Source organism: Dermacentor albipictus, chromosome 6 (assembly GCF_038994185.2).
Source record: "Dermacentor albipictus isolate Rhodes 1998 colony chromosome 6, USDA_Dalb.pri_finalv2, whole genome shotgun sequence".
NCBI lineage: Eukaryota > Metazoa > Arthropoda > Arachnida > Ixodida > Ixodidae > Dermacentor > Dermacentor albipictus.
The window spans coordinates 136,727,109-136,736,429 of NC_091826.1; the positions used below are offsets into that span (position 1 = coordinate 136,727,109).

Sequence of the window (9,321 nt, forward strand, 5' to 3'; positions counted from 1 at the left end):
TTTCTTCCGCCGGAAGTGTTCCCACCACATACAGATGGCGCTAAGCCCCATGGACCGCCGATGGACCGCCAGGTTTTGAACGTATAGGCTCCTATGGAAGCTTCGCTACCAGGTACATTTACCTTGTTATCCCTTTCAGTCACGAATTATGATATTCCGCAGGTGAAATTTTTAAAACTTGCAGCTATATATATACTGATGCTTTAGGAGCCCAGATCGTAGAAAAAAAAATTCACCTCCCTAGGGCCATTATTATTCTAAATCGGTCGCGTCCTCATTGGGGACATCGTGACTCAATAATAACTTTTATTTAACAAGTGCGCTATGGCAGTTTACAAAAAGAATAGACCTTATTTATTCAAGCTTGTGCGAGTAACGCATCAACGGGTTCGCAGGTTGTGATATTCGAAGAAACAGTCCCTCTCAGCTGCGATGTACAGGAAAACATTTCAGGCAGTGGCCACAACCTTTTTGTACCTGCACTGCTATGGAAATGGCGACTGGACTTGCTGATGCTAGCGGTCCTTCGCATCGTACCTCACACAATCGCAGCATGTTTAGAGCAAGGACGGTGACCTGAAATTCGCCTTTGAGGAATGACCTTAAAACAAACAATGCTAATTGCACCACAGGCAAAATCCTCCGATACAAAAAAGGCCTCAGCAAATTAGTGAACAGCCATACGAATGAAGGATAGTAGTTTTATCAGCAGTAGAAACTTGTAAACATATGCATACTAACTAAATTAACAAGCATGGTGTCAGGCGCGCACGAGCACACATAATGACACTGCACTCGATCACCGCGGCAACTGGCTGTCAAGCGTTGGCGTTAGGAAACGCGGCGGCAGCAGTGGTGGTGGTGAAAACGTTTATTTCCTCTGAAAAGAGGGAGTTACATGGAGGGTGCTCTGGAGTCAGGCTTAGTGCCTTTCCCCTCACAAACACTAGGTGGAGTCCCTAGTACGGGACCCCAGTGGCTTCCGCTGCCGCCATAGCTCGTTCGACCATCGCCTTTTGGGCTTTCAGGTCGCAACAGGCGAGTAGGGTCGCCTCCCAGTCCTCCCGGGTGGGGTTTGGGTGTGGAGTAAAAGCAGGGTTGGAAAGGCACGCCCACACCATGTGGTAGAGGTCCGAGGACCTCTCCCCACAGTGCGGGCATTCCCCGGAGAAGGCAGGGTCAAAGTGCTTTAGCGAGGCCGGGCACATCATGGTGTTCGTGACAAGGCGGAGGAACAGGCGTTCCTCCGCTCTCGTTAATCCTTTACACGGGTAGGGGTACAGTTTATGTCTATCTTTGTATAATTGTGTTATTTCCTTGTAAGTGTAGGTCGGCGTGGCTTCCGCTGCTTCTTCAGAGGTGGCGGGGGACGAGGTTGCCCGGTTAGAGAGCGCGCGGGCGGCTGCATCTGCTGCCTCGTTTCCTCCTAGCCCCGAGTGGGCCGGAGCCCAGACTATGAAGCGGTGGGATGGACCTCCTACGTACGAGCTATTTTGCAGTAGCCGGTAGGCCAGGTACGGGACCCAGCCCTGTTGGACGTTCCGACACGCCCCTCGCGAGTCGGTTATGATTGTCTTGGAATCGGAGTGTGTTGCCGCTAAAGCGATGGCGACTTCCTCTGCTTGAGTGACGCTTCGGGCTCTGAAGGTGAGCCCGTTCACCGTTTTGGACTCGTGGATCACTGCCGCCGTGTACCACCCGCCATGGTGCGGGCCGGATGCGTCCACGTAGTATACCCCGGGTTTCCTTCCGTAGTGGTGAGCTAAGGCCTCTGCCCTGGCCCTGCGTCTACCCTCGTGGTCGTCCCTGGACATCTTAATTGGGAGTGGTCTTACGTGCAGGGCGTAACGCCATTCCTGAGAGAGTCTTACTCTCTCCTCGGTTAGAGTCGTGTGTTCTATGTGCAGACGGGCCAAAAGGCGGCGTCCTGACGGCGTCTGCGATAATCACGTGTATTGACCTGTGAGGTGGGCTTCTCTAAGTTCATCGAAGGAGTTCGTCATACCCAGACCTTGGAGTCTCAGTTTAGACGTGGTTATCGGGAGGTCGAGGGCCTTCTTCGCCATTTTGCGTATTATCACCTCGATGATGTTCTGGTCGTGTTTGTTGAGGCGGAGATAGGGGGTCGAGTACAGGATTCTGCTTGTTACAAAGGCATTGGCCAGCCGCAAGGCGTCTTTGCTTCGCAGTCCCCCTTTCTTGTTCGAGACTCTGCGGACCATTCGGCCCACCTGATCTCCCACCTTCTTTAGTTTGTCGAGCGTGGTCGTCGCCAGCCGACGCTGGTGGATGAAAAGACCTAGGACTCTAATTTCTTTTCTTTCGGGTATCGGTTCCGATCCAAGTCTCAATTCTATCTTGTTTGTGCATTTTTTGTTGGGGCGAATGTGCACGAATTCGGATTTTTGAGGGGAGCAATGAAGGCCACATCTTTTCGCGTACTCGTTCGCCGCGGTGGCCGCCTCCTGCAGGCTGGCCTCCATTTCACCGAGAGAGCCCTGCGTGGCCCAAATGGAGATGTCGTCCGCGTACAGCGCGTGTTGCACACCCGGGACTTTCTCCAAGTGGACCGGCAGGTTCTTCATTGCCAAGTTGAAAAGCAAGGGGGATAGCACCGCTCCCTGTGGCGTCCCTCTCGTGCCTAATAGAAAGGGGCCGTGTTCCGCGTTCTGGATCCTCACGTAGGCCTGTCTGTCCGTGAGGAAGCGTTTTATATACTCGAAAGCGTTCCTGCCGCATCCCGTCTCTGATAGGTGTGTGAGGATCGCCTCGTGTGTCACATTATCGAAGGCTCCCTTCAGATCTAGGGCCAGCACTATCTTATCCCCGTTCGGATGTTCGATCGGGTTTAGTACCTCCCTGCTGAGCTGCAGCAGGATGTCCTGAGGCGATTTATTTGGTCTGAAGCCGTACATCGAGTCGGCGAAGACTCGCTTGTTTTCTAGGTACTCAGATAGTCTGTCTCTGACCATAGCTTCCATCAGTTTGCTCACGCACGAGGTGAGAGAAATAGGTCTTAGGTTATCCGTATCTATGGCCTTGCCCGCCTTGGGGATGAAAGTTATCAGCGCCGTCTTCCACTCCGTGGGAAATGGAGCTTCGCCCACCCAAATCGAATTAAAGTGTTCTAGGAGGGATTCGTATGTGCGGTCCGGCAGATTGGCTAGGAGTTTTACCGAGATCCCGTCCCTTCCTGGCGCGGTCCCGCGTTTCATCCTCGCTAGAGCGGCCTTGAGTTCGTATATTTTGAAAGGTTCGTCCAGCTCAGCATTTTGGACTCCATTGTATCTGTAAGCGTCTCCCCTTGGATCTTGGGTTGTGGTCAGATACTGGTCCCGAAGCTTCAGTGCAAGCTGGGCCGTATTTCCTTGAAATGCATGTACCGCTCTCTGCAGGTGCTTGTGCGTCTCGGTGCGCGTCTGGTTGGGATCTATGAGTGCCCGGAAGAGGCGCCATGTGTTCTTGCTAGACATCTGCCCAGCGGCCGCGTTGCACCTATCTACCCAGTTCGCGTCCGCGAGTTGCGCCGCGTACTCCGCCGCTTCTTTAGTGATTGCCGCGATGCGAGCTCTTAGCTTTCGGTTATGCTTCTGTCTACGCCATCTTTTGACCATGCTGCGTCTGGCTGCCCAGAGGTGGAGGAGGTGGGTGTCCACGTCCGTCACCGCCTCTGAGAGCTTTACCGGCGTTTCCGTCGAACGCAGGTGGATCAGCAGCTGTTTTGTCCAGGCTTGATATCCCTGCTCCTGGATGGAGCTTACCTCGTATTCCTTTCTAAATTTCGTCCAGTCCGGCAGCATAGTGTGCCCCGTAGGCCTGGTAAGGGGTTTCGTACGGATCGTTATGGTGATCAGGCAGTGGTCACTACCGAGAGTTTCCTCTGTATTCGTCCACTCCACTTGCCTCGCGTTTTTCGTGAAGGTTAAGTCGGGACACGTGTCCCTCTGCACCGAGTTCCCTATCCGCGTGGGGCACGCCGGGTCAGTGTGTAGGGTTAGACCTAACGCGGACGCCGCCTCCGCTAGCTTCCGTCCTCGTATGTCTTCTCGATGATAGCCCCATGAGGGACTCTGCGCGTTGAAATCTCCCATTACTAGTAACGGGTCTCGTCCTGCTTCCCTGATAGCTCTGCTCAGGAGTGTGGAGAAGGTTACGTTTTTTGCTTTAGGTGGGCAGTACACGTTCAGGATGTGTAGCGGCGAATCCTCCTTTTTCAGTGGCAGAAGAGTCACCATCACGTGCGAAAAGCTGGTTTGTAATTCCAGATCTACCAAATTTGCAGTGTAGTTTTTGTGCACAAAGATGCACGTTAGGTGGTCGAGTTGGAACGTTTTGTAGTTTGTGAGGCTCACGTTCCCGCCAGGTTCCTGTACGGCCACCACTGCCGGAGTATGCTCGTACGTAGACAGGTGCATCCTAAGATCCGCTCTCTTAGTCCTCGATTTCAAGCCTCGACTATTCCACTGCGTTAATGTTATGGGACTCTTTTTAGTTTGTCTCGCCATGTTGTATCTGGAGATTGTTGTTATTCTGGGGGGGAAATTGTTCCTGGTGGTCTTCCTCCTCGTCCTCGCTTATCACCCTACGCATCCTGTATGTTCGGGGAGTCTGGAGTCTCCTCGTGTTAGCGTATTTGCGAACCGTCATCGCTTTCGCTATCTGTTGTGAGACTATGGTGGGAATGGATTCCTGGACCCTTCTCATCATAGCTTCTAGTTTATTTTCAAGACTAGGTTCTGTGTCGCTTTCCATCGCCTCCTCTTGCTGAGGTGGCTGGGGTTTAGCTAGCGCACTTTCTAGTTTGCTCGTTAGCACCGCGATCTGCGCTTTTAGGGCTGCTATCTGGTTTCGTAACTCGGTTTCTACTGGGTTGGGTGTGGGTGGAGAGGAAGGTTTGGGAGGAGGAGGAGGAGAGGCGGTCCCACTCACCTGCCGCATCCCGTTCTGGACTATGCTGGCCCAGGTCTTCTTTTGCTTGGGTTGATCAGAAGTCGACTCCCTGCTAGGTGGAGGGGGAGGGAGATTCCCGCTTCCTCCCTTCTTCTTCTTCTTGTTTTTTTTCTTCTTTTTCCTCCTCCTTTTCTCGTGATTGCTGGGTTGTTGCTGCGCGTTCGTGCGAAATTTCGCCGTGCAGTCTCTGGAGTTCGTGGCGTGTTCGCCGCCACACACCGAACATTTTGGGTTGCACAGGTGAGGGGACCGCACTCCCTCCACAAACGGGGCTAGCGTTCCGCAGAGTCCGCAGTTTTCTTGTCTCGGTGTCGGGCAGGTATCTGGCCTATGCCCCACTGTGCCGCACAAGTTACACGCTGGTATGGTGCGGCGGTACCTTGCTACCGGTATGACTTGCGCGTTGTACAGTACAGCTCTGGGCTTGTACTTGCCTTCGAAGGTGATTCTGGCTTTGTTAGAAGTTCCGAACTTTCGGATCTCCAGGATGGTGCTTTCTCCGTGAAAGCTTTTCACCTTCCCTCGCAGGGACTCGGTGGTTTCCAGATTGGCCACTGTGATGACTCCGTGAATCACGTTGTCTTCGCTCTGTTTTACGTGCCCGTGCAAATGGAGGTCTGCTCCTTCTTGGATTTTTATCGCAAAGTCCCCGACCAGTTTGTCTGCCGCGTGGATGCTCGACGTGCCCACGATGATCAGGTTTTGGTCCGGGGATATTGTGAAGTAAAAGTTGTCCGCTTCGGCCTCCCCGACTCGCTGTCGTAGGGCTAGGCCTAGCTCACCGTGTTGTAAGTTCTTCAAGCTTGTCGCCGTTAATGGTTTGATGATTAGCACCACATCGTCTGGTCTAAATCTGCAGAGAAACTTGGGTTTCCATGCAGCTTTGACTTGCCTTGGGCCTCCGGCTGCGCGCTCATCGGGTGCCTTGTCGGGTTGCGCATGGTGGCCTCCGTGAGCTGACGTGGCCTTCCCTTGTGCGCAGGCTTGGAGTTTCTGGGCTCTTGTTTCAAAGGCCCGGATCACATTAGCGTTGCAGGCTTGGTCCCGACTGGTCTGCGGCACAGTTGTCCATGCCATGCCTTCCGGGTCGTAGCCGCGTTGCTGGTTTGCGCTTGCCATGTTGGCTTGGAGCGGCCTCCCCGCCGCCGAACGCCGGCGTTCAGCCTTGAGGCTGCGTCGCGGCGCTATGGCGGATGGGAGGAAAAACGCTTAAAAAGGTCAACAAATCGGCCCACCGGATTGGGAGTGGTCTCCCTGCGTGCCGGCTGACTTGCTGGTTCTGTCAAGTCCAAAATTGTCGGGATAAAACGCGTTGGGCCGCCGCCACGGTCGAAAATCGCCGGAGCCGATGTCCCATGCGTCCGCTCGCTACGCGCGCTGGTAGCGTCCCTCGCGGCAGCAGTGAACAAAGTGGCGTTCGTGCGGTCTATTTCTTCAACGTGAAGTGAACGCCGAGAACGCACAAAGCTACGAGCCTTCGACTCTGCCCCCAACGCAGATCACTCTCAAGACACGGCACCCACATACGCGCAGTTGGCGCCAGAGCAGCGCGCGCCGGCCCTCCCGGTGTCTCGCAGCGCTGGGGGCGCGCTTTCTTTTCGGGTGAGATTGAGCGGCAATAGGCGCGCGTCGACACCCTCCAACTGGATCCGGAGTCTCACGGCGGAAATGCGCTTGCAGTGCCCATGCAATTCCCGGGTCAGCTTCGCCCGAGCGTTTACCCGGCATCAAAATCGTCCGCACAACAACTCGAGGACGCGACATATAGCCAAGACCGACGTCGTTCGCTCGATGGCCCGTAAACGTGCACGCTCACCATCTTCACTATCAAACAGTGTAGTGCGGCCATGTTTCATACCACCAGATTTAAAAATTTCCGCCACTCAGAATTAAAATTGTTATAGCGTGATGTCGCCTATCACAGCGCAGCCAGTGCGCGCATTCCTTTTGCACGGATCTCGTGATCCCTTGTCTATATAAGTGCACTGTGAAATAAGTGGTCATCCTTTTGCTTGTTGGAATGCTGCCTGTCCGCTTTATTGCACTGGTGACGGGGATGGGATGTGCCCGCTTCTACTAGCTCAAGCTCAGTACGGAAGCAGTGTCATAGATGATCGGCAGTCGACAGGCACGCAAAGGAAAGCGGCGCTAGCCATGGCCCGGTACGGATGAAATCGTCGGCACCACAGCAACGAGTCAACGCAGTCATCGGCAGGGCGAACGGATAAGTACACAGTCACTTCACTGCAAATGGCGCGACTAGGGATGCTAGACGAGTACAACGAGAAGGATCAGAATTTTTGATCCTATTAAGAACTCTTTGATCATTTCGTCACAGCAAACGATATCAAAGAGGAAAAGAAGCTGGCGGTATTCTTGAGCGTGATAGGACCACGAACTTACGAGGTGCTCAAAAGTTTGGTAGTACCCGCCATTCCTGGGGACAAATCCTTTCAAGAGGTGACAGTGCTGTTGAAGAAGCACTATAGCCCAAGCTGGTCGGTCATCGCCGAACGTTGCAAATTAACAGGCGAGCACAACAGGAACAAGAAAGCGCCGAGGACTCCATAGTGACATTAAAGCATTTAGCAGGGAAGTGCGATTTCGGTCTGTTCGTGCAAGACTCGCTGCGAGACAGATTAGTGGCAGGCATAAGACGCGAAGAAACGCAGCTCGCCTTGTTTGCTGAAGAAAATTTAACCTTTGATAAGGCGTGCAAGATACCCTTGGACCGGGAGCAGGCTGCGCGACAAACAGCGTTACTGCATTCAAAAGGCAAGGAAGCCGTGCTGCATGCCATGGCGATAAGTGGACAGGCAACTGTAAAGAAGTCTTCGGCAGTTCAAGGACGTCAAGCGAGTCTGCGAAAGATGTGGCAAGGCGCATGCCGCTAGTGTTTGCTGGTATAAGAATGTGCAGTGTCACAGCTGTTCACAAATTGGCCATTTACAGACGATGTGTCCCAGTAAACGCGGTGAACTAACGACTGCGAACGTGGTGAACTGCTCAAATAGTCACTCTGAATTAGAGGTGTACCATGTTATTAATAAAGTCCATTCTGGATACGAAGTGCAAGTAAAGGTAGCAGGGAAATATATCTGCATGCAGATGGATACGGGAGCTGCTGTAACCCTAATTCCGGATAGTGTTAGGCTGAACGCATTTCCTCATGTCAAGTGCGAGCCATCGCGAGTCACCCTAAGAACATACACTGGGGAACCCGTTCCATTGAAGTGGCAGTGCAACGTTCTCGTTACGAACGGAAACCAGTGTCTGCGACTGTCACTTGTCATTGTCAAAGGTCAGTGCAAACAGCTCCCACTGCCGATCGGGCGAAATTGGCTCGATAGGCTATAGGGCTTGACTGGAAAAGTCTGTTGTGTGTAAATGGAAGCGACGCTAGCAAAGTGGCAGCAGTGAAACAAGTTCCTAGGTCTGTTTTCTAAGCAACACGGAGTAGTGAAGAACTACGAAGCAAGGATAGTTCTAAATCGGAACTGTAGTGCCAGTCTTTGGCAATCAAAGCGATTGGGCAACGCCAGTGGTTGGGATTAAGAAAAAAAAAAGGCTCGCTGAGATTGTGCGGGGACTACAACGTGCCCATTAATCCCGTGATAAAGACCGACCGCTACTCATTGCCTCGACCAGAAGACTTGTACTCTGCCATAGGAAGTGGCAAGGTGTTTTGTGTGTTGCATCTTTCAGCCGCGTGTCAGCAGATTCCGCTTACTACCGAGTCCCGACCACTGCTAACCATTAATACGCACATGGGAGTTTTCGAGTTCCAGTGCTTACCATTTGGTATAGCCAGTGCGCCAGCTATTTTTCAGTCATTCATGGATGAGGTGCTCAAAGGCATACCACACGTGGGATGTTGCACAGATGACGTCATTGTCGGGAAAAAATCCCACCAACTGCCAAAAGACACTGGAACTAGTCTTGCGGCGGCTTAATGATAACAACGTGATCCTGAAAGAGGAAAAGTGTCTTCTTTTTCAGAACACTGGGACTTATCTAGGCCACACTATGTGCGCTGATGGCATCTACAAGGTAAATATACCTGGTAGCGAAGCTTCCATAGGAGCCCATACGTTCAAAACATGGCGGTCCAACGCCGGTTCATGGGTACAGTGTACTAGAATAGGTGCAGTGTGTTCAGGAAGCGCTCACCGCTGAGGCGCTTCATGTAGACAGCACGAGATGGCGCTGTAGGAACATGGGCTGTAAGGAACGTACGGCGCAGTGCCAGCGCTGCACGCTGATATTTTGATAATCGTTTTCTGTTGCAATCAAATCGACGTGCAAATGCTCGGCGGCTGTTAGGATGCATCCCCGAAACTCGCTACATATAAGAGATGATAGGTATGTGCA

The 9,321-nt window shown here is 52.8% G+C and overlaps 1 pseudogene; it reads left to right on the forward strand.

Moving 5' to 3' along the window:
• The first annotated feature begins 6,261 nt into the window (after window positions 1-6,261).
• LOC135902287 (uncharacterized) lies at window positions 6,262-7,844 on the forward strand (annotated as a pseudogene).
• Window positions 7,845-9,321: the final 1,477 nt, after the last annotated feature.